At 38.7% G+C, this 21,117-nt stretch overlaps 1 protein-coding gene across 3 annotated transcripts in view; it reads right to left on the bottom strand.

Moving 5' to 3' along the window:
- LOC138103196 (transducin-like enhancer protein 4) overlaps positions 1 to 21,117 on the bottom strand; it is a 98,264-nt gene that overhangs the window by 68,361 nt on the left and 8,786 nt on the right. The window lies entirely within an intron of this gene.

Raw genomic sequence — 21,117 nt, 5'->3', positions numbered from 1 at the left:
TTCTACTGGTTAGTAATGGTTACTTTCATGTGGCAACTGTAATCACAAATTAATAATATACAGTATTTTATTTTCATACCAGAGATCAATTCTTATTCTGTGTATTTATTATGAAAATCTCAATAGAGACAGAGAAGATTTGGCTAGATAACACAAGAATTACAGCTCCAAAAGCAGAATATTTAAAGCCACACAGACTTTCCTACAATAAATCATAACTTTCTTACAATAAATTCTAACCAGGATCAGTTCCTCATTTATGATAGGACAGAACGCTTTTCCTCTCGCAAAGTCACAAATCATGTGATGAAGACATAATAATACGCAATTTAGCCTTCCTTCTTTTAACAGCAAACCTTCCAGCCTTTTTGGTATGCTGTGTTTTAAATGGCAAACACTTAAAAAAGAATCTATAGATCAGAAAGGCTCAGAAGTAGCAGTAAAAAGTCAGAAGTTCATATGAAATAAATCTGGGTTCAAGGAATATTACAGTTAGAGAGCTACATAACCAGCAGACATGGTTTGCAAGAGGTAAGAGTACATGTGAAACTAACTCTGCCCCCTTGTGCATACTGGGTGATACATACAAGTTAATACACGCTATTTTGCAATGCTACTTCATTTCTCTGAAATCCATCTAGATTCCCATATGCCATTTATATAGCAATTTCTGTGTTAAACTGTCCTTGTATCTCCTCACTGGTCTTCACTGTTCATGCAAGTCCTTGTCTCATTAAATTTATGCCTTTTAATATTTTTTTTCTATTTGTCTACTACATCTTTTCTATTTATTCAGCAACATAGGTATCTTATAGGACACTTCAGAACATGTTCTGTCCAGCAAAAAGCTAAATTATCCACAAATTTCAAATGCACCTATAAAATCAGATATCCCACACTGTAAAACTTAAATATTCCTTTAAGCAGACAGCATCCACTACATTAGTTGACAAGGAAATTTATTAACTGCTTGTTACACAGAGCAGCACAGGGAGTGACAAGTTGTGTGCAGCTAAGCTTCAGCCAGAAAGGCTGTACAATCCAATACAGCATTACTTGAGAAACAGTATTTGATTGTAGTACAAGGCACAGCTGTAAAGTACCTGTTCTAAGTGGTTCCAGCACCATTAATCAAGTAATTTCCAAATTTTGGGTTCCAGCCACACTGCTATTTTTTTTGGAGAAATCTCCTGAGTGCCTTAAAGCCAGAGAGAAAACTACACATTTTATTCTTCAAGGCTTTTCCACTTGAACACAAAATTCCAAAGGGCCCCCGTCTTGATATAAGCTGAGGCCAGCCTCACCTGCCGTTTAACACACATGTGCCTTCATAAAAAAAAGGCACATCGTGCTTTCTTCTGATGCAAAACAACTCCTCCCCATCTTTAAAAGGCCTGTCACAACCTTCCCCTGCATAGCTCTAGGGGAGTAGCCTTTGGAAAACCACACTTCTACCTCAGCTGGATACCTTTAGTGCACTGCTAAGGAACTGAGAACAAAACCAGCTCAAAGTGCCATGCAGGAGCTCAGCATCTAATTTTAAAAGGCTTGTAGATTCATAGATTTTAAGGCCAGAAAGGACTGTTACAACTGTCTTATCTGACCTCCTGGGTAACACAGGCTATAAAACTTCACTGGTTTCCCCATCAAACCTGTAAATTACCATTCAGCTAGAATATAGCTTAGTCAACAAAAATAATTTTATTCTATTCACTTTGAGGCATTTCTTCTCAAGTAAGGTACTCAACCATAGATATTTCAAGTTATTTCAATTATGATGTTTCTCTTTTGATCACTTCTCTTCCCCCTCCCCAACAGAAGTGTCTCTCTTCTACTGCTCTTCTGGCCAAAAAGTGGCTGAAACATATTTGCTCAGTATTTATAAAAAAATTCACCTCTGGCAGATTCTGAACCTGGGAAACATTCAGCTAAAAAGAGTTTTCCAAAAAGCTGTAAGTAACTGAAAACAGGTGACTGAATATGAACAGCTACACGACTGCAATAAATCTCTTGATATCAATCCCACCGGAGTGCAGAACAACAACTCCTTTCAAGCTGTATGCAGGGAAGTGAGCTGATGGAGACAGCATCCAGCTCAGCCTATGGAGAAGAAAGAGCTAAAACAGCTTCAAGTGATGCCTAAACATTCCCCAGCAGCACTTCTATGCTAGACCAGTCACAACAAAGCCAAAAAGCCCTTGCTACACTAAAGTGTTTGCATTTTTTCCCTTATTAAAGTCTTTACTTTCCCTAACAAAGAGCATCCCCAGTTGCATGGTTGTGCATAAAGTTACGTTTTATCATCTTCCACACTCAAGCAGCAAGGAAACAGCCCAGCTGAGCAGCAGCAGACTGCAGAGACACAGCATGACTGAAGCATGGAGTGCCTACCTTTGGAGACCACAGGCAGTCTGACGGCATGAAGGAAAACACTGTGTATGGACACAAATGATAGGTACACATTCTGTACCAAGGAAAGTCTCAAAACAGACACTTTCACACAGTAAATATGAAGTACACTCTGTCTCAACACTGCAACTGTTTCTCCAACTAACTGCAGGAGATAATGCCACAGCCGCAGGCTTGACTGTCTTCCACAAAACATACAAGAGAAAGGAGTTAGCTGCCAGAAGCTAGTTGAGTGGGTTTCTTGCAATGCTGCCCTGAAGCTTGAAGGTGTAGGTACTGATGCCATAGGTTAGCGTCTCAGTAGACCTATTCCTAGTACCCCTGGAGGAAGCCTGGAAACTCATTCTTCTTTGCCTAAGGTACAGACTCTGACACAAGGTAAAGCACAACTCCATATTTCTACACTCACACGCATTTTTAAAACCCTACATTTGAACAACAGTTTAGGATTTCTTTTTTTCTGCTAGGCATCAGGTCAATGGGTTTTTCACAATCAGTGTAAATGCCAGGAGAAGGAAAAAGTATGATTCCATAAAATCAGGCATCCAGTTCCTCACATGGAAAGCCAAAGTTGCCTCGGAAACACGGCTGCTTTCACAGTCATCTAATTTTACCTCTTTTGTCCCACGGGACCAGGCTTTAGAGAGGCTTCATTTATTTACAGGCCCTTCCACTGGGCTTCAGTTATCAGCCAATAATGCTGTGGACACACACACTTCTAATGGCCTATGTTTTGAAACCAAGTCTAATCTGATGGCACAGTGCCCAAACTCCTCTTCCAGCATAGCCATTAAAGGATGTAGGTTATTGCTGTTGTCACCATTGATATTTGTCATTGTAGTGTAATTAGGGCCCTAAAATGATGCATTACAGCCCTTGGCACAGCTTCTATTAAAATCTTTTCTTCTGCTCACTGAACTGCGACCTGCTTTCTGATGAATAACAGACAGACAGCTTTAGGGTGAGGAACAGATTCATCAAAGTAGTATTTTCCAGCTCTGGAAATAAAATAAAATAAATAAATAAACGAGTAAGAGGGCAACCTAAAAAGAAAAACACAAGGGGGGTAAAGGGGGAAGGAAAGCAAACAGAGTGCTTGAATTTCATCTGACCACTTGAAATTCTGATTGCATCTAATGAATCTTTCTTAGGACAATATATTCCCAGCCTGTGAATCACATGGTTAATCAGGGCTCTAATCTGCTATCCATCAGCCTATGCCAGCACTGTAAATTCCAATCACATTTATAGGTTATGTGGGTCATGCATCCCCGAACAACTACATTCACAGATATCCTGTGTAAACTGGCATGGATTCTGAAATGCTGTTGTTAGTGTTACTGAATGTTATAATACTATTCAAAGCTTTATGAAAGCTCCTGATAAACAACTGCTAAATTATTGCTTGTGGATACAGCGTGAGGCTCTGAAATGGCATTAATGGCCCAATAAAAGGGTGACTGCTCATGCCAAAATATAAAAAAGATAGCTTTTGCTGCCACAGTTTGTCAAATCTGTTAACAAACTCAGACGCTTCTATTTCTCCTTTCCCTGAACACAAAAGATGCTTGGTTTTGCATAAAAACACACCAACATAGAACCAGAAAAGATGAAGGAAAGGCAGAAAGGAAAGGCTTGGGCTAGAATCACCTTTTTGCTTGTGTAATGCAAGCTTGTATTGTTTGCCTCCTTTGAGAGACACCTACAAGACACTGTTTTAAAAGTTTTGATCTCTTTTCATAGCCACTTATGTGACATCATTTTCAAAAAGAGAAAGATTAAATATTTATTAACTACAATGTTAAGTTTTTTCTTTTTGTCTGAGTATAAGGAGATGATAATAAAATCACTGTGCCAGAATCTGATCCCAGTAAAGTTACGAAGACCAGTATCAGTTAATAGTCCGTCAGCATTGTTGCAGGGATACAGCACAAGAGCAAAAGCTTAGGTTTCTGATTCAGACAAAATCTTTTTGACCTGATGGTTGAATGGTACTTTATTTCCTAAAAACACCCAAAAAACTGACACCTTAAGTTCACAAGTGACTATAAAACATTCTGAAAAATGTTCAAAGACAAGCCTGTAGACAAGACTATGCCTTAGGTCACATGAGGTGACCCAGTCTGTGAAGGGGGCTCAGTAATGCTGGTCCTTGGACTACAACCATGGCTCCACAGCTATCAGTTGTGGGTAAAGAGGAGCACATGATGGACCATTAGACTCCAAAATCCCTTTCAGGATGGCAACATAGTGGTTTAATTCAATTTACCCCTGCTACACACAGCTAAAACAGGACATAAGCACTCCATTAAATATGTTCAAGTGCCTTAATTAGCATTTTAGCATATGTCCAAATTCTTATAACTGATGGAGATTAAAAAAGAAACAAGAGCCATATAAATGCTCATATAAACTCATATAAAATAAGATATTAAAGTATTCAGAAATGTTCTAACAGATAGGCAGTTTTAAAAATATCTATTTGCACTCCCTTTTTCCTGGAAAAAACCCATAAATGATTCTGTGGAAAAAAGAAAATTGGGATTTTATTTATAGCACATAAACTTTGGGAAAATATTTCCACTATATTTCACGAAGTTCCATGGTTATTACAATTATAAAAAATTGCTGGTGAAGAATTACCACTGGAGGCTCTAGGTTTGTCAGTGCAATGGAAACAAAACTACTATATATGTATTGTTGAAATAAACCAGAATAATAAAACATTATCGGGAAACCCATTTCAGCAGCCAGTAGGAAGAAGAATATATGCAATTACGCTTTCAGAAAAATAATCTGAAACAACTGTTATTTCAGGTTTAATTTGTTCTACACAACGCAGCCTTTGCCAAAAAGATCAATCTAGTTTATTAAGTGCTTACCAAGAACACATGCACACACCCTAAACAAGCATTTCACAAATTAGTGAGAACAAAAAAACATTATTACACTGTATGAAACATATCATGATTCCGAATAAAGCAAGCAAAAAAGCTAATCTTAGTATTTCACAGAAAATTAACTCTTCATTCATAAAGAAGAATGTGTTTTGTTTTAATCACAGACTTTTGTCTGGAAGTGCTTACTCCAGTTCTACAGAACTGGAGGAAATACTGCAAGCTTTGAATATCAAATTTCTCTTCAGCCCTAAAGGAATGGTGTTTGGAAACCAAGACACAAAGAGCCTAGTCTTACAGTCAAAGCAAGTGGATGGAAAAGACCTTCTTACCTTCTGTGTTAAGAAGGATACTAATCAAAAAAGATCTTCACTAAGCCAGTTGCTGTTTAGGAGATACAATCTGAGCAATGCACATACTAGTTGAATATAACCACCACCATCAGACAGACAAATAATCACAGGTACCATTCTCCACCTCACTTTCATACCAACTTTTTTACAAACATCCCAGCTAAGTTCCTAAAGTGCTGTAACTTTCCCTCTGCAAGTTAATTTAGTGTTTTGTAAGTTAATTCAGTTGTCTGTTTTGCACAAAATACTACAAACAGCAGCATAAGCAATAAACTGGAGTGGCAGACTTCTCAAAATCAATTTTCTAATGTACACATGACTCTGTGCTGCTGAAGTGAATTGATAAGACACAGCTTTTATTTAATGTCTTAGGAATCACATGGAGCTGAACTGAGCAGGAAGGATACATACTGAATCATTCATGATTAGGACAATAAAAAGCAAGTCAAGTAGTGTGACATACAAACATGCATCAAGCCTGTCACCTGATGAAGTCAATGTTATTTTGTTAATACCAACTTACATCAGCAAGTAGGGGAACAGAAATGCACAGCCTGGATATTACCAAAGTTCTTCAGTTGCTCAGGCAGCCACCAAGCTGCATCCTGCCCTGCCCTGACATTGTGTACCTGCAGAGCATCCAGAAGAAAAGGCTGCAAGTGGAACTTGAAATGACAAAGACTGGTTTCAATTTCCCTTCCTCAAAGGCAGCAGGAAACACTTGCTGAAAAATCAGAGAGAACTGAGTAAAAGGACACTGCCACGGGAAATGCTGTTTCCATCAGTAGAGCTTTGAAGTCCTCTTTAAGGTATTATGCCTTTACCTACAAGCAATCCTCAGCATTTCACAGTAATACTTTTTTTATGAAATATGTCCTCATTACACAGGGATGAGAAGTTTACACCACTCTCTACCAATTGAAGGATGTGACTTCACAGTTTAAAAAAAATACAGAAAAAAAAGCTTATAGACCTAGAGCATAACACTAAGGCAGCTTCAGCTCAAAGTTCAGTACTTTGCATCTGTCTTCTAGCTGCAATTACACCAGAAATTCCCATATTTATCTTTCCCATAACTGCTGAAAGACAGCTGCATATGCACGATCTCTTACTACTCAATTTCTACCCTTACACACTCTGCCAAAGAGTCTGACCACAGCACCTGCTGGAAATTGCACAAGCCAGTCTGAGCTTGTCCTTGTAGCTATATGCATACATTGATTTTAGTGTCCAGTTTTAATTTAGTTGGAGGAAGAAAAGTCTCCTATTTATTTATTTCCATCACAAGTTCATTTATACTTTGGTTCACAGGGGTGACAGGAAAACTAGTCAGAAAGGAATACTGCAGATCAGTAGTTTCAATGTTACATCATGAAAAATTAAACAAAAAAAAAAAGATTGAGAGATTAAAAACCTGTTCCCAGTAAGCTTATGTTTAACTTGAGGTGGTGGCCTTAACTGCCCTGAAAAAATATTAAGGGGGCAAGACTTCATGGAAAAGATGAAAATATCTAGCATTTTAATCTAAAAGAAGCCACGCATTTAAAATGTACATATATTGTGCTTACAAAAGAGGGTTCTGATTTTTTTAATAAAAATGTTACCATAAAATAAACACCCAAATAATTTTCCCACTACAAAACAGAACTGTCAATGTCCACTCCTGATCCTTGCCAGAACTTCACTTTCACCTGCAAATACATGTAAAGGAAGACTCAGCTATAGGTACCTGTTACCCTACATCTACTCTCTATATTATGGCTACAGTGCTTACTCTGGAGCAGCACGCTTCAAATGTTAATCACTTAGAAGCTGATATGCTACTAGAGTTGAGAACTGTGAGATTGTGACAGATTTCCAGTTACACCTAAAAAGTTATACTTTTCAGCCTCAATACTTGCAGAAAGCGCTGCAACCAGTGGCACCAAAGGTCTGCCAAGAAAGAAAATTCAGTTTCTCCAGCAAGTATTGTGCTGCTACAGGTTTTAATGAACTACATAAAACCAATCAATAAACTGATAAAAGCTGCAATCAGAAGTCACCCATAAAAACAAGAAATACAATGTGACTGCTGAACTGAACTTTAGTTTCTTCCAAATTCATCTGGAAGCCAGGAATCAGTCCTTCTGCATCAGGAACAAGACTACTACTTGTCTTCTGTCTTTGGTTTCCTTTGTTTACCTGCCTCAGCCCTGCAGGTTATGAAAGGTGGACCCTATAGTTTGTCTGATTCATTGACAGTCACAAAGAAAATACTAGGAACAAACACACTAATCTATTTGGTGGATTTGTTAATTCCTTTTACAAGAATTCTCAGAGTGCTTGAAAACTCTGTCGTGTTTCACCTTCAATCATTCTTCTTCTTACCCAGCAATTTCACAATACATTGCAAACAGCAATCAATTAGCTCAAGAAATAAAAAGATAAAAGGTATTTTTTTTAAAGGAAACATCATTTTAACTCATTTTCCATTTTAACTACCCTGTTGTACCATGAAAATGAGCAACACTCAGATGCAATTTCAGCAGATGAACACAACAGATTTTAGTATTTGAAATAATAGACAAAAATACTGCCCCTTTTAAGCCAATACAGAACAGTACAATTTTAACAACATCCCTGAAAGAGATGAAAGAACAGTGTACTGGATTCTGTGGCAATGATATAATCAAGCTTCAATTTTGAATCCTTGCAAAGACAGAAATTCAAATAAGGCATGTTACTATCTCACATTTTAAACCAAGGGAAGTATGATACCTGCTAATTCTTTCTCAAGATAAAGAAATGTTTCATACTGTATCAAGTCCCAGTTGCTGGAACAGAGTGCTATCTGAGAAGCAGAATACACTCAGGACACCTTTCTCCTTTTCTGATCTAAAGAGTTTTTTGTTTGTTAAATCAACACTCTACAAGTGAAAGTTTACTAAAATACTAAGAGTGTATAAGTAGGACACATTTTCTTTTACTCCAAATTTAAATGGAAGTTTCAACTTAGGTGTTGGCTCATGGTTTCCTCATGCTTGAAATGGCAACAAGGAAAGAACCAGTAATTTAATCCTTTAACATGTGAATACCTAACAAGTGGTAGTTTCACTAGAGAAATGCATCTAAAATAATCAGATAGTTTACAATTCTCTTTTTAGCCTTCCTAAGAAGACAACTTTGCAAAGCAAATGCTAAGACATTTGTAAGATATGCATGCTTAATATGTTCACAGAAATTCCCTTGTCCAAGACAGCTGGATACACTAAGTACATCTCGATGTTCAATTCATCTGAATGGCATTCCCCCAGTAAAACTCCTACCAGAACAGACAGAATCTGAGTCAAGCAACACCTAATGGCATTTATCGTTAAATTATATCAGCATTATTGAAATTTTCAAATACTCTTCATCTAAAAGGGATTTCAATATAAAATAACTTTTTGCAGAAAAGCAAAGTTTAAGAAAATGCCATAGAAAGTAGAACAGGAGGAACGAAGCAAGGAGAACTCTCTGGTTAGGAAATGTAGATTTCATGGAACCTTTTTCAATGTGTAACTCCTGTGTGATCACACTTCATGGAGAGCTACTATGAACCGCATTAATTTCAGACAAATGCTCAAGACGCCATATGCTAAATGTGCTTTTCATCATACTACACCTACAAACTCTAATAAAAACATCTAGAACACGGAAAACACATCAAATGTAAACAAATATAAGGGGTAAGTAACTCTCCAAACAGATTAACCATGTGATCGAAGTTCTCCTTAAACATGTTCTTATCAAAAGAGGTATCAGTCAGAACAAGATTCCTTCATGAAGTTGTACCAGTTTCACACCCAGTATCCCTACTATAAAGATGTCTGGGCCAGAAACATCATTTACACACTCAACAATTACGATGTACCTGCTCTTGAGATAGAGAGAAGGCTTTCACTGTTACTTCACGTGCACTTTAAATTGGCATAAGAACAGGCACAGAAAAGGTTCTTCCTTAATCCAGCTACTCTTGCTTGCCCCATCCTTCTGTTAAGAGCATTTTTGTGGGCATGTGCTGAACAAAGCAATGAATTTATCCACATTAAAGCAGAGCCCACTTCCAAATGAAAGAATTATTTTTCTGAAGTACAAACGCCATCCCACACCCAGTTTACCATGGGGTTGACCCAAATGCAAAATGACCCCTTTCATCACCGCTGACATCTTCTGCCTGCTTGAAGTGTACAGGAAACTGCAGTCTTAAACACCAAAATCTCCAATATGAGACTTTTTCTGAACACTCCTTTGAGTCAGAAAACAAGAGCATAGTTAAGAGAGTAGACCACGCAGCAGCATTTTTGTCAAGCTGCTCAGAGATACCAGTAGTTCTCTGGGCAAGGTAAGGCACCTTGTTTCATCTCCTCCACTACCCTGTTTCACCTCCTCCACTACACTGCAACCAAGCCATACTGGTATCAATCATATCCTAAACTTTTCACCTCTCAGGCTAGTATCATGATTGGTTTAGCTTTAAGTTCCAACTAGCCTTTACAGCCACCTGTTAGATATCTAGTAAATCAAATCACCAACACCCAACTTCTAAAATCCTAAGGCATCAGCACAGTGAATTCAAAGCAATAAATAAATAAAAACTTGCGTAAATTAGTGGTAGACATACCAAGACAGTACTGGTCAAATGAAGAAATTAAATGCTGTGGTCAAAACTGTGAAGAAAAACCCACACTCACAAAACAAGGTATGTTCCTTCAGTTATAGCAGACAGGATGAGAGACAGCAAAACCACATTTCCGTGCCTGGTTTGCTGTGGATTTAATGGATTTCTGGCTTTTTGCCATGGAGTAATTCTATGGTTTACCAAAATGCAGTCTCTGGGCTTGTTAATTTCATATTTAGCTTGCTAGGTCTGTAATCTTGCCACTCTTTTAATCAAAAAGGTTTCAGGCAAGCATTTACATGAAAAATACTCATTCAAACCCTAACATTTTTACCCACAAAAATACACAGAGGTTGGATATATTCTGGTTTATGAAAATCTGTTTTGCACAAGCTATGATAATTATTCCTTTTTGTAATAGCAGTTTCCCATGACAATTTGAGACTTAGTTGTGCTATTCTGTTTGCATTAGAAATTTGCCAGAAATACAAGAAGGAAACCTTAAAATTACAGAACTACCTACTGACTGTTTGCAAACCTGCTAGTGTAAAATCATTATCTGTTTTTCATAAAGGCAACTGAGAAAGCTGGGAGGAGTAGGATGGAAAATAGGTTTGATGACAAGTGGATAGCATAGACTGTGTTTCCTTTGTGTGAGCTTCAGTGAAGATGAGAGAATAAGTTGGAAAATCCTATACTTCAATATAAAGTGAAAGCAGTTTAAAATTACTGATTTATTTATTGAAATAAGTCCATTTTCACTACTATAACACACAAAGTGTGGGTGAAAGCAAGGGAAAGAGAAGTGAGAAAACATTTACTTTTTATGTCACCAACAAGGGAGGCAATTGCTTTTACCACAAGTATAACTTCTGCTCATGAACACCAAACCAAAGTTGCCTTAAACTAGCTACAGAATAGCCCAAGAAGCTGGATAAATAATCAGCAGAGTAAAACCTTGCCAACTCCTCAGTTATTAGGACCTGAGCAAGTCTGTTCAACAACAGTTAAAGCACACCTGTGCGTACTTCAGTCAAACTCTTGAATACCATCCACATGCACCAAACACCACTTTATCTTAACTCTGTACCTGTAAACAAAGTCTTGAAAGCAGATGCCATTTTTCTGCAGTCTAAAGCAATACAGAATTACTATCATAATCCACTGCAGAACCTGTGTAGGGCTCATTTGACATGGCTGTAAATCAGACTTTCTCCAGCTCTACTGACTAACCTAGACTGTACACTGAGAGATATTATAGTTTTGTTAAATTCATAGCTGTTCTGCATCCAAAGTTTACTACCATCTGAGAGAGGTTAACCACAATAGGTAGAAGCAAACAGATGCTCAAATACAGAAAGTGACCAGCTTTACCACATAAATTCCACTGCTACGCCAAAGTGGAAAAACAGAGCAGTGTTTCAGTGGAGAGAACCAGACATCAAACCTTTCTTTTATATTATGCTGAAGAGAGTCCTTAGACTAGTACCTCTTTTCAAAAAGTCCAACTTGTATTTCTGCTCAAATTACATTTACAGCTTCTCTCGTGTAGGGTATTCACATACTAAGGAGTGATGATTCACTCAAAGCTGTGATCCTTACTACAATAAGTTGGTTTGCCTAATCTTTTGACGTCTCACATTGTCATTACCTTCCTTCCTTCAACTTTGCAGCAAATAAATCAAGAAAGAGCCTTGAGGAATTCATTGTCTAGTGGGCAGGTAAAAATGCAATTGTGGTTAAAAAGAGACTGGGAAACTAGCTACTTGAGAGCTACACCAAGAGCCTGCCTCACAGTAATTCTGCATAGTTCCACAAAGAACCATCCAGCACAGAAAAGCGTTATCAGACCCTGTATTTTCCCCTAAGTTTACAATGTAATTGCTTGTACCAGAGAACCAAGACCCCACAGTGCTGCAACCACTGCATGTACATTGTAAAGGTTTGGACACACAGGTGGCATGAATACTACCATACGGTAAGAAATTTTGTTTCAGTTTTCCCCTGGTAAAAAAAGTAGTATTACCCCATTATCCAAAGGAAGGACAGAGGCTGAGAATATAGACTACCACAGGCAAACTTCCTCAATACAAATCAAAGCATTGACTGCATTACCACTGAAAGGTACATTACTGGAACCTGTTAATTGCAGCGGGGATGGAAAATAGCAGAATTCACATGGGAAACAAAAGGAGGACAAAGCTGTCTTGGGAAAGAGCACTCTGCCCCAAGCATACCGCTCTATTAAATAAACACAGCCACTTCTAAGTGACTTCCATTTAATAGCATCTCACCTCCCATTTTTTAACACACTGCTCTCCAAACAATCCCCTGTGGTAAGGGCTATACTACAGGAAACGGTATTACTTCCACTTCCTAGACAGAGATCTGAAGCAGTGAAATCCACAGGTGGAGTCTCCAAAAGATATGTAATGGGATTTTTAAAAATGTCTTAGCAGACTAGACATGTAATTCACCAGGAAGTCAGCAACAGACAAATACTCACGAGCATTTTCTAGACTACCTAAGCACATGGGGCTTCTACCCTTACTTATAGCTATGCAAATGTAGCTTTGCATCCTAAAAAAACCACAGCACATCACCAGAAAAATCCCAAAATACAGTCTTCAGCCCCTTGTCTCCTCAGTCAGGAATGACACAGCAACTAAGTCACCAAAACTGCATATGAGTTTCCATCTTCAGGACTGAAGCTACCCACTAACCCTACTGAGTCTTTGGCTTAACAACATCAAGTTCTTTGTCAACCAGCTCACAACTCATACCTGCAGAAATCTTGTCCCTGCAACTGCCACAACTCAGTGCTTCTCCAGCCATGTTCCCCAGAGAGCTGAGAATCTCTGCCAGCATTATTCACACATAAAATACAGCAGCAACACATTAAAAAGAAGAGTGGATATCAGACAGACTTCTGTGTAACAGCTTAGTGGTTAAAGAGTTTAATCAGACCATTATATGCAGTACTTCAATTCTTTCTTCACTTCTCCTTCCCCCTCTAATAGGTTTCTGTGAAAAGTGGAAATACTCCCAATTCTTCCCCTGGAGAAGGAAAGTCTCTTTCCAGTCCCTGCTTAGAATAAACGTACATGAAAAAATACCACAGGCTAAACCACATAAATAGGTTTTGGGCAGGGACTGTAATCTAGTACAACTCATCCAGCTGACCAGAGTCTTTCCAGGGGGAACAGCACAGCATGCATTTCTCCTCTTTCAGCTTTACTGGACCATTAAGGATCTCACACAAACCAGAAAGTTTTCTCCTGGGTATACCAGTTATTTTCCTGGTAGAGAAGAAACATGGGTCTTTCTAGCAGACAAAAAACCAGCAGAACTAAGAGGAATCAAGAGTGCTGCCTTCTGCAGCTTTTTTGTTTAAGAAAAATCCCTACTATGCTTATATTTTGATGTAAAGACTAGGCACCACTCTTTGAAAAGTGATTCAGAAACTACGAAGCCAAGGCAGCGTGTCCTTGCAGCACCAACTTTGGTGATTTCAAGCAATGAGAGATTTGAGACACTCCTGCAAGCTCAACAGTCCCCTAAGAGGTACCCTCCATATGTACTAGATGTCTTTGGTACCGTGCTGAGTCACTTAACTTACACTACATACCTCAGGCATTTGTCTGCCCTCATTCAGCCAGCCCTGCAGCCCAGCAGTGCAAAAGGGCCCACAGCATTGTTCCTATCTTGCTGCAGAGAGCAGTCACAGTCGCTTATCCAAGGTCTCATGGGAATCCCTTGACAGCATAGTCCAGAACTTGCACTCGATTCCCTCCAAGCCCCAGACCCTGGCAGCTGCATCTCATCCACCTGCAAGCTTTCTGCTTTGCTTTACATTAATACACAGAGGCATTTCCTGTGTCTACAGGTTTTCAGGCCCTTCAGGTTCTGTCACAGGCTTAAAAAAATAACCCTCTTGACCCTTAAGGCAGTGCATACTTACAGCTGCATTTTTCTTTCAAAATGTTTAAACTAAGATTATCCCAGCATCCTTTCACCTACACAAAGACGTGTTAAAAATCAAGGCTTTAGATGAAATACACACCTGAGTTCCAAGAAGAAAAAGAGAGCTAACAGCAACTAAACAAAGGACAGAAGATAATTCCCTATATTCACAAGGCCTCTATGTCCATTTGACTGAAAGCACATTTGAAAAAAAAAGCTGCATATGCAAAGAAGCTAGACATTTGTATCTGCAAAGAAAAGCCTTATGTCTTTCCATGGAAGAAGGTTCTTTAGGCGTATAATAGCAAGGCTGCTAATGTTAGCTTTAAAAGCATCTTGTATACATGCTTGAAAATTCGTCCTCAAACAGAAACCTACAACCTCGGAAAGAAAAAAGCAACCACATGTATGCTCATGGGGGCCTTCTTCTTGTACGATCTTGTGGGGTTGTTGCTTTTTACATCTCAATAGACACAATCAAACCTAAGAACAAGAACAGTTTTCATCCTTGGTAGATTGTGGGTTTAGAAAAAATTTCAGAAACAAACCATGCCCCAGAAATTTCCAGGATGTCACAGGCACACAACTAAATGCCTTGTAGATATAAATGGCAAATATTCTTCTCATGTCCTTCACATTCAAGACACATTAATAGCTTTGTCTTCCTAAACAGCCATCTCTAGAAGAAACTGGAAGCAGAGAGATGCAAAGGAAGCAGGGTATCACTCCTGAATGAATTAAACCAAGAACTTCTACACAATTTACTTTTCAATAATAAATACAAAAAAAGTAACTCTGACATAAAAAGTCCTTTCATATTTGGATGAAGTTGCCAAGAATATTTCTTTAATACAGCAAATAAGGAAACCCTCATCAATGCTTGATTTTGCTGTTGATGCTGTAGACATTGTTTAGGACAAGACAGAAAGAAAACATACATCTTGCCACCAGAAATTAGGAATTATGGATAAAAACTGTAAACAAGCAACATTTGCAGAAAACTGCAACAGCCCGCTGCAATTAGGACAGAAAGTCTACTGGTCAAATTAAGTATGCACAATCTATCCTTTGTTAACACATGGAGACAAGCATACAGGGAGTGTTTTATGCCCAAAGTCTTTCAAACCTTGTGTTATTCAAGACTGTGGATGTGTATTTCCAGAAGAGGCACCTACTTTGTATTTATTCACATGCCCTATAAAATTACAGAAAGCCAACATTAGTTGTGGTGTAGCCTCTCTTTTACACATCAGCACAGTGACATCTTTCAAAGAGATGAAAGTGGATGGTTCTCATACGGAGAGAATAGTACTGCAGGGAAGTAGGAAATGTGAGAAGAAAACCAATTAAACAGCTTCCTCTAAACATTCCTTTTTCTTTGCCTCCTCCCTCAAATAAAAAAATCCAGTGAAAGTGTTTTGACCAGCTTTGGCCTTATTCTCTTTTTCTTTTCTTCTCCGAATGTTATCACAAGACCTGACTCCACTACTTCCAACTTCTATCTCCAAATAAAATTAACAGAAGAGCAGACAGGAGGACAACTCAAGTGTCTGCAGTGTTATATCTCCTGGTAACCTCTGGGGCATAAGGAAAAAGAAAATTCCATAGCAGTTAAGGCACTGCTGGACCTTGTTACACAGTGAACACAGGTTTGGAAAGAGTCCTCTTCCTTCCACAGCAAACACATATTAGTTCAATATTCTGTGATTCTCTAGAATCTCTCATCTCATAATGGATGTTAACAAACTAAATCTTAGATCATGCCCCATCACGTATGTATCACCACCATTTCGGTGAGAGACAGAGGCACAGAAATGTTACGAGACTTTCACAAAGGGCTGCAAAGCTCATAAACTTGCAGTCAGAGAAATTCCAGATGGCAATTTGTCACACGCCCTAAATTATAGACTTTTCCCTGGATCTGAGGCAAGCCAGCCCCTGGATAAGCATCAACAGGTATCTAGAGCAGGAAACAGAACAGACAGCAACACTGACTTTTCTCTGCAGATCCATAGTGCTTCATGAAGGATGAGTACTGAACTCTTGCCTCCTGCAGCCATCACAAAAATCCAGTGGAGACCCACATACCACTCCAAAACCACAACACAGTTTGGCTCAGCTGCAGGACTCAAATGTCCACACTGAATCCATGGTGCCACTGCCTTCTTGGTTCTCAAGCAGCAAGATGGTGGCTTGTCCACTTCAAATCCAACACAGGATCTCCCAGGGCAGACAGGTGAAAACACATGGACAAGCACTGTCAGTCACAAATGTGCTCCCTACCCCAAGCCTTAGCTATGCTGCACTACAGTTATTCTGTCTCCTTTGCACTTATTAATAGGGAAGTGTAATAGGAAAACAGCACTGTATTTTCAAAGAGAAGTTGAGAATCATTTCAGGTATGAGGCATGGCTGAGAACTTCTTACTCACCCCTGTAAAAGGGTAGAAATGGAGAAAAGTGTCTGTCCGAGAGAAAAACTTTGCTCAAAGATTGCTCTATTTTCCAACTGGTTTTAAGAAAGAACATTTGAATTGCATGATAAATAGGAGAATTTGGTTTACCAGCACATATAAGTTACTGAGAAAGAGATACTAACCAGATATCCCAATATTTTAATCTGGAAGTGCCATTGTCTATCTCATTATAAGGAATGTGCAAAAATGAAGATTCACCCCTCCTGCCAAGAAGCAAAGAGACTTGAGAAAGAAAAAGTGTGATCAAAATGCTTTCTCTTCCTTAACCCCCAGCCAAAAGCTCACTCAAGTTTGCCTCATGAATAATTTTAAATAATATTGTCAAGTTACCATGGTAAACGACAGCTTCAGCCATGGAGCAACTGTCAGTAATATCCTGTAACCCTGACTTTGCCACCTCTGAGGTCTGCGCACCATCATGCAAGCACTCTTCCAGCCTCTACAAGGATTTCACCACTGTGTCAGCTCAGTGGGCTTCAAGTTACCCGCTCCTCCTTCATCCCCAGATGAGCCTGTAACCCCATGGGCACCCCTGAGTTCTGAGGAAACCCACTGCCTTGAGGACACAACAGATACAGGCTAGACCTCTGCGCTGTTGTTCATGGTTTTAAAAATGTCAGTGCTAAATTCCATAAGCATTGCTGTCACTGCCTACAAGTACCACAATATTTTATTAAGTATTTGCACAGAAGCACGTATTGGCCTTGCTCTCTTTTGATTTGTTGATTTAGGGTTCAAAGTCAGAAAAGACAAGAGGATAAGACCATGTTTGCTCCCCAAAGTACTCTTCTGCTATAGTATATCTGCACCACGGGCTACAGCTGTAATTGAAACCCAGGTGATGTCTCAGTAGCAGCTTCACCATGCCTTCTCTATGGTGCTAATCCATCACCAGCTACTCAGTCCTAGGGCAATCACTTCTTTCTGGGGTAAGCCAGAACAGGGTCAGAGGGGATTTTTCTCATTTGCAAAGTCTCCAAACAGCCAAACCACATATATAAAGAGACAGAGCAACATAAAAGAAGTTTACTATACTTAAGATGGAGGAAATAGCAGCGTTTTCAAAAATTAAATGCTCTCAGTAGTCATACAGAACATGCACACAGTACGTAACACTTACCAAACAAAATCTCGTGGCAGGGCCTAGTGTTATGCAGATTCTTTATTACATGAAGGGGACAAATTTTTACTTCTGCTCAACTGTGAGATGTTCTGCCAAGGTTTTATAAGCAAACACAAGAAAAAAGAAAAGCACACATTCTCATTGCCAATGTTTCACATCCCAAATATAACAGTGAAAAGTTTTTCTCCTTTGAAGAATTTGAATCTCATGCAGCAAATGTCAAAAACTTCTGGCTGTGTAAGATTATGGAGAGAAACTATTTAAATAGACCAAAAGAGAAAGGCCAACTTAGAAGATCGCCACTCAAAATAATGTTCTCTGTTTCCTCTCCTTCTAACACATTAAGAACTGTCACCACTGTATCTCTGCCACCTTATGACACAAAAACTTAACAAGCCACTCCAGAAAGACTCTGTATATATTTTCAGTTTGGTATTACTTTTCCTTAGAAGAGTATACCTCGCACATTTTCTGAGAACAGGAAATTATGACAAAAAATTTTCAGCTGTATCTCATACTCAGCTCCATTGGCTTTACCCTGAATCTTGGTATGTTTTACTCCTGACTTGCGAAAAAAAAAAACAATTATTGAAGAACACCAGAGAAAAATCTAAGAAGCATGAGACAAGAACAGTTTGACAGCTTAAAATCAGAATGGAAGTAAAAACAGCTCTAAACTTTTTATGTTTATCTCATGATTAATTTTTAGCCAATCTCATGATATTCAAGTGACTGGCATGATTTAACATTTGGAGTTGGCAATACAGCATACCATACAACTACATAACCATAAAGAGACCAGTTCAAGTTTACTGTGGGAACTATAACTTTGACTTGCCTGACATTTGCACATTTAAGTGTCTTAGCCATAACACCACAGTGTTTAGTATCAGAGCATTATGTACCTGTCCTGGGCTAAGAAAGATGGTTTTTTTGTCTAAATCCTATCCATACAGGCATGAAATCACTATTTAGACTTCTATTTATTATTTGTGACATATTTCAATTATATTTAAAAGCTTTTATTTAAAAAAAAAAATATGGACACCTGCTTTTGACATTATGCCAAAAAAATTTCTGCTACGCTGAACTACAGAGTTTGTGCCATCATCAAGCCAAAAAACTCAGAGAAGAACTACTTGAAGTAGAATCACAGAACAGATTGGGTTAGAAGAGACCATAAAGTTCACTAGTTCCACTCTCCCTGCCATAGGCAGAGACACCTTCCACTATGTACCACTGGAACTGTAAAGTTATTATCTTGAACCAAGACAAAACCTATAAAAATACGGATAAACAGAAAGACAAATAGGTATTCTTAAAACCATTTCATACTTTTGCACTTTAAAATGAAGAATAATTTTTAACTTGGACATTCAATTTCTGACACAGAACAGCATTTCTTGACTATAGATAGGTTCAGCTTCAAGACACACTTTTGTTGCCTGTTAGTTAACACAAGCATCAGCTTATACAGCCCATGTTTCACATTATCATCTTTGTTCTGCTCCCGCTGCACCTTGCGGCTAAACAGGTTTTCTGAAAGTCACTGGCAGGATGTACACAATCTGCAGACCACAAACGTACCTTTTTTAACAATTATAATTGCACTGTTCGCAAACTGACCCACAATTTTGATAAGCCAAATTCTCTATTACGTCCATAACCAGCAGATGACAATTATCCATAAAATAAAGAAAAAAAGAGTAAGGTCAAATTGATAACTCTGAATTCTCCATGTCTGACAGCCTTGATGTTAAAATTTGTTCACCACTTTTAATGCACCAAGTCTATGGTATTCAATGTGACTGACCAGTGTGAGCACACCCTTCACATTTTGTAATATAAATCAAAATCAGACTCTTAAGGAGCTTACAATGACAATTCTTTCACATGCCTGAATCCTTATGTTTGAAGCTACTTCCTTAACTGAGACAAGCAGCCAAACACTTTTAAACCAGCTTTACAATCAGCCCTGCAGTCTTAATTCTACTTTCCTAATGTCTATTTTGCGCACTGAAAGAGGTCCTCTAGGAAAACTGGTAATGAGATCAGCGAGTGTATAACTAAAACCTGCACCACAGTGCACATACACAATGGGGCCGGATCAAGTTTACACAAATGCTGTAAAGCCTGGGCATCCCAGCAAAGCAATACTTCACTTTGAAACCTATCCACTAATTAACGTTTTCTTCCTGTGCTGAATGACTGCAGCACTTCTTTTTTGCCCCTAAAAGGATGGTAAATCTCACTGCACAAAATGGTGCAAAAGCTATATACAAAATAGTGACACAACTTGTCTCTCCCAGTGGGTAGTAAGTCCTGATTGCTCAGAAGGAGCCTTATGCCTGTTTCATATTTCCAGCCACACTGGACAACCCAAGAGCCAGCAGTGGTGCCAGGCTGGAGGGAAGCTTCTCACTGCAAAGGTAGAAATCACCTTTCTCTCTCCCTCTGCCTTCCCTCTCCTCTACCACTGCCCCAAAGGGGCTAGTGGTTCTCAGTGTAACACTCTCTCTTATTGCAAGTTCCTTTCACTAAAAAAAAAAGAAATTAAAATGCAACCATTTTTATAAGGGAAAGGTGACCATAACCACAGGGTCACCACTGGCCCTCTCTGTAATTGCAAGTCAGCCCATAAACTAATACAGCCACTGAGGCAGCATCATAGCAATTAGCATCTTTCAAAGACAGGAAAATGCTTTTATGTTTAAGCACTGTAGACTACAGCCTTTTGCCAGTAAAAACAGAGCATATGTCTTAATTTAAACATTTGCTCAGCATGTTTTGTGCTACTTCCTGTGTCTTAAGCATCTGTCTGAATTTGCCTAAACAAGTGGGAGAAAACTACACTTTCCTTTGCTGATGAACAGCAAAACCTGGATGATACGGAAGTTCTTATCGTCATGCATGCTATTCTGCAGTTGCAAGGGGAAAGGTTATTTCAACAGTAACTCATGGAGTAGTGGCAACAACAAACTACCCAGTAATTACCAGGACCTCCCCACAGAACAGCTGCCTAACAGCTGTGAGGAAAAGAAAGCACAGAATCTTGTTATGGAACTTATTAGTTATTACCAAGTAAAAGGTTTCTGGTTTACTCCAGAATAATAGATTTTCTAACTTTTCATAAGCTTCTAAGCTTTTCTGCTGGCTTCAGAGGCTAAATAACCTAAAACTGGGACAAACAAGCCTCAGTTGTCAAACTGATTTGACAGCCTATTTTTTACATTTTGTGACTTTAATCGAAACACCAC

Source organism: Aphelocoma coerulescens (assembly GCF_041296385.1).
Source record: "Aphelocoma coerulescens isolate FSJ_1873_10779 chromosome Z unlocalized genomic scaffold, UR_Acoe_1.0 ChrZ, whole genome shotgun sequence".
Classification (NCBI taxonomy): domain Eukaryota; kingdom Metazoa; phylum Chordata; class Aves; order Passeriformes; family Corvidae; genus Aphelocoma; species Aphelocoma coerulescens.
Note: the sequence above shows the minus strand (reverse complement) of the source record. Positions and strands in the feature narration are given on the sequence as shown.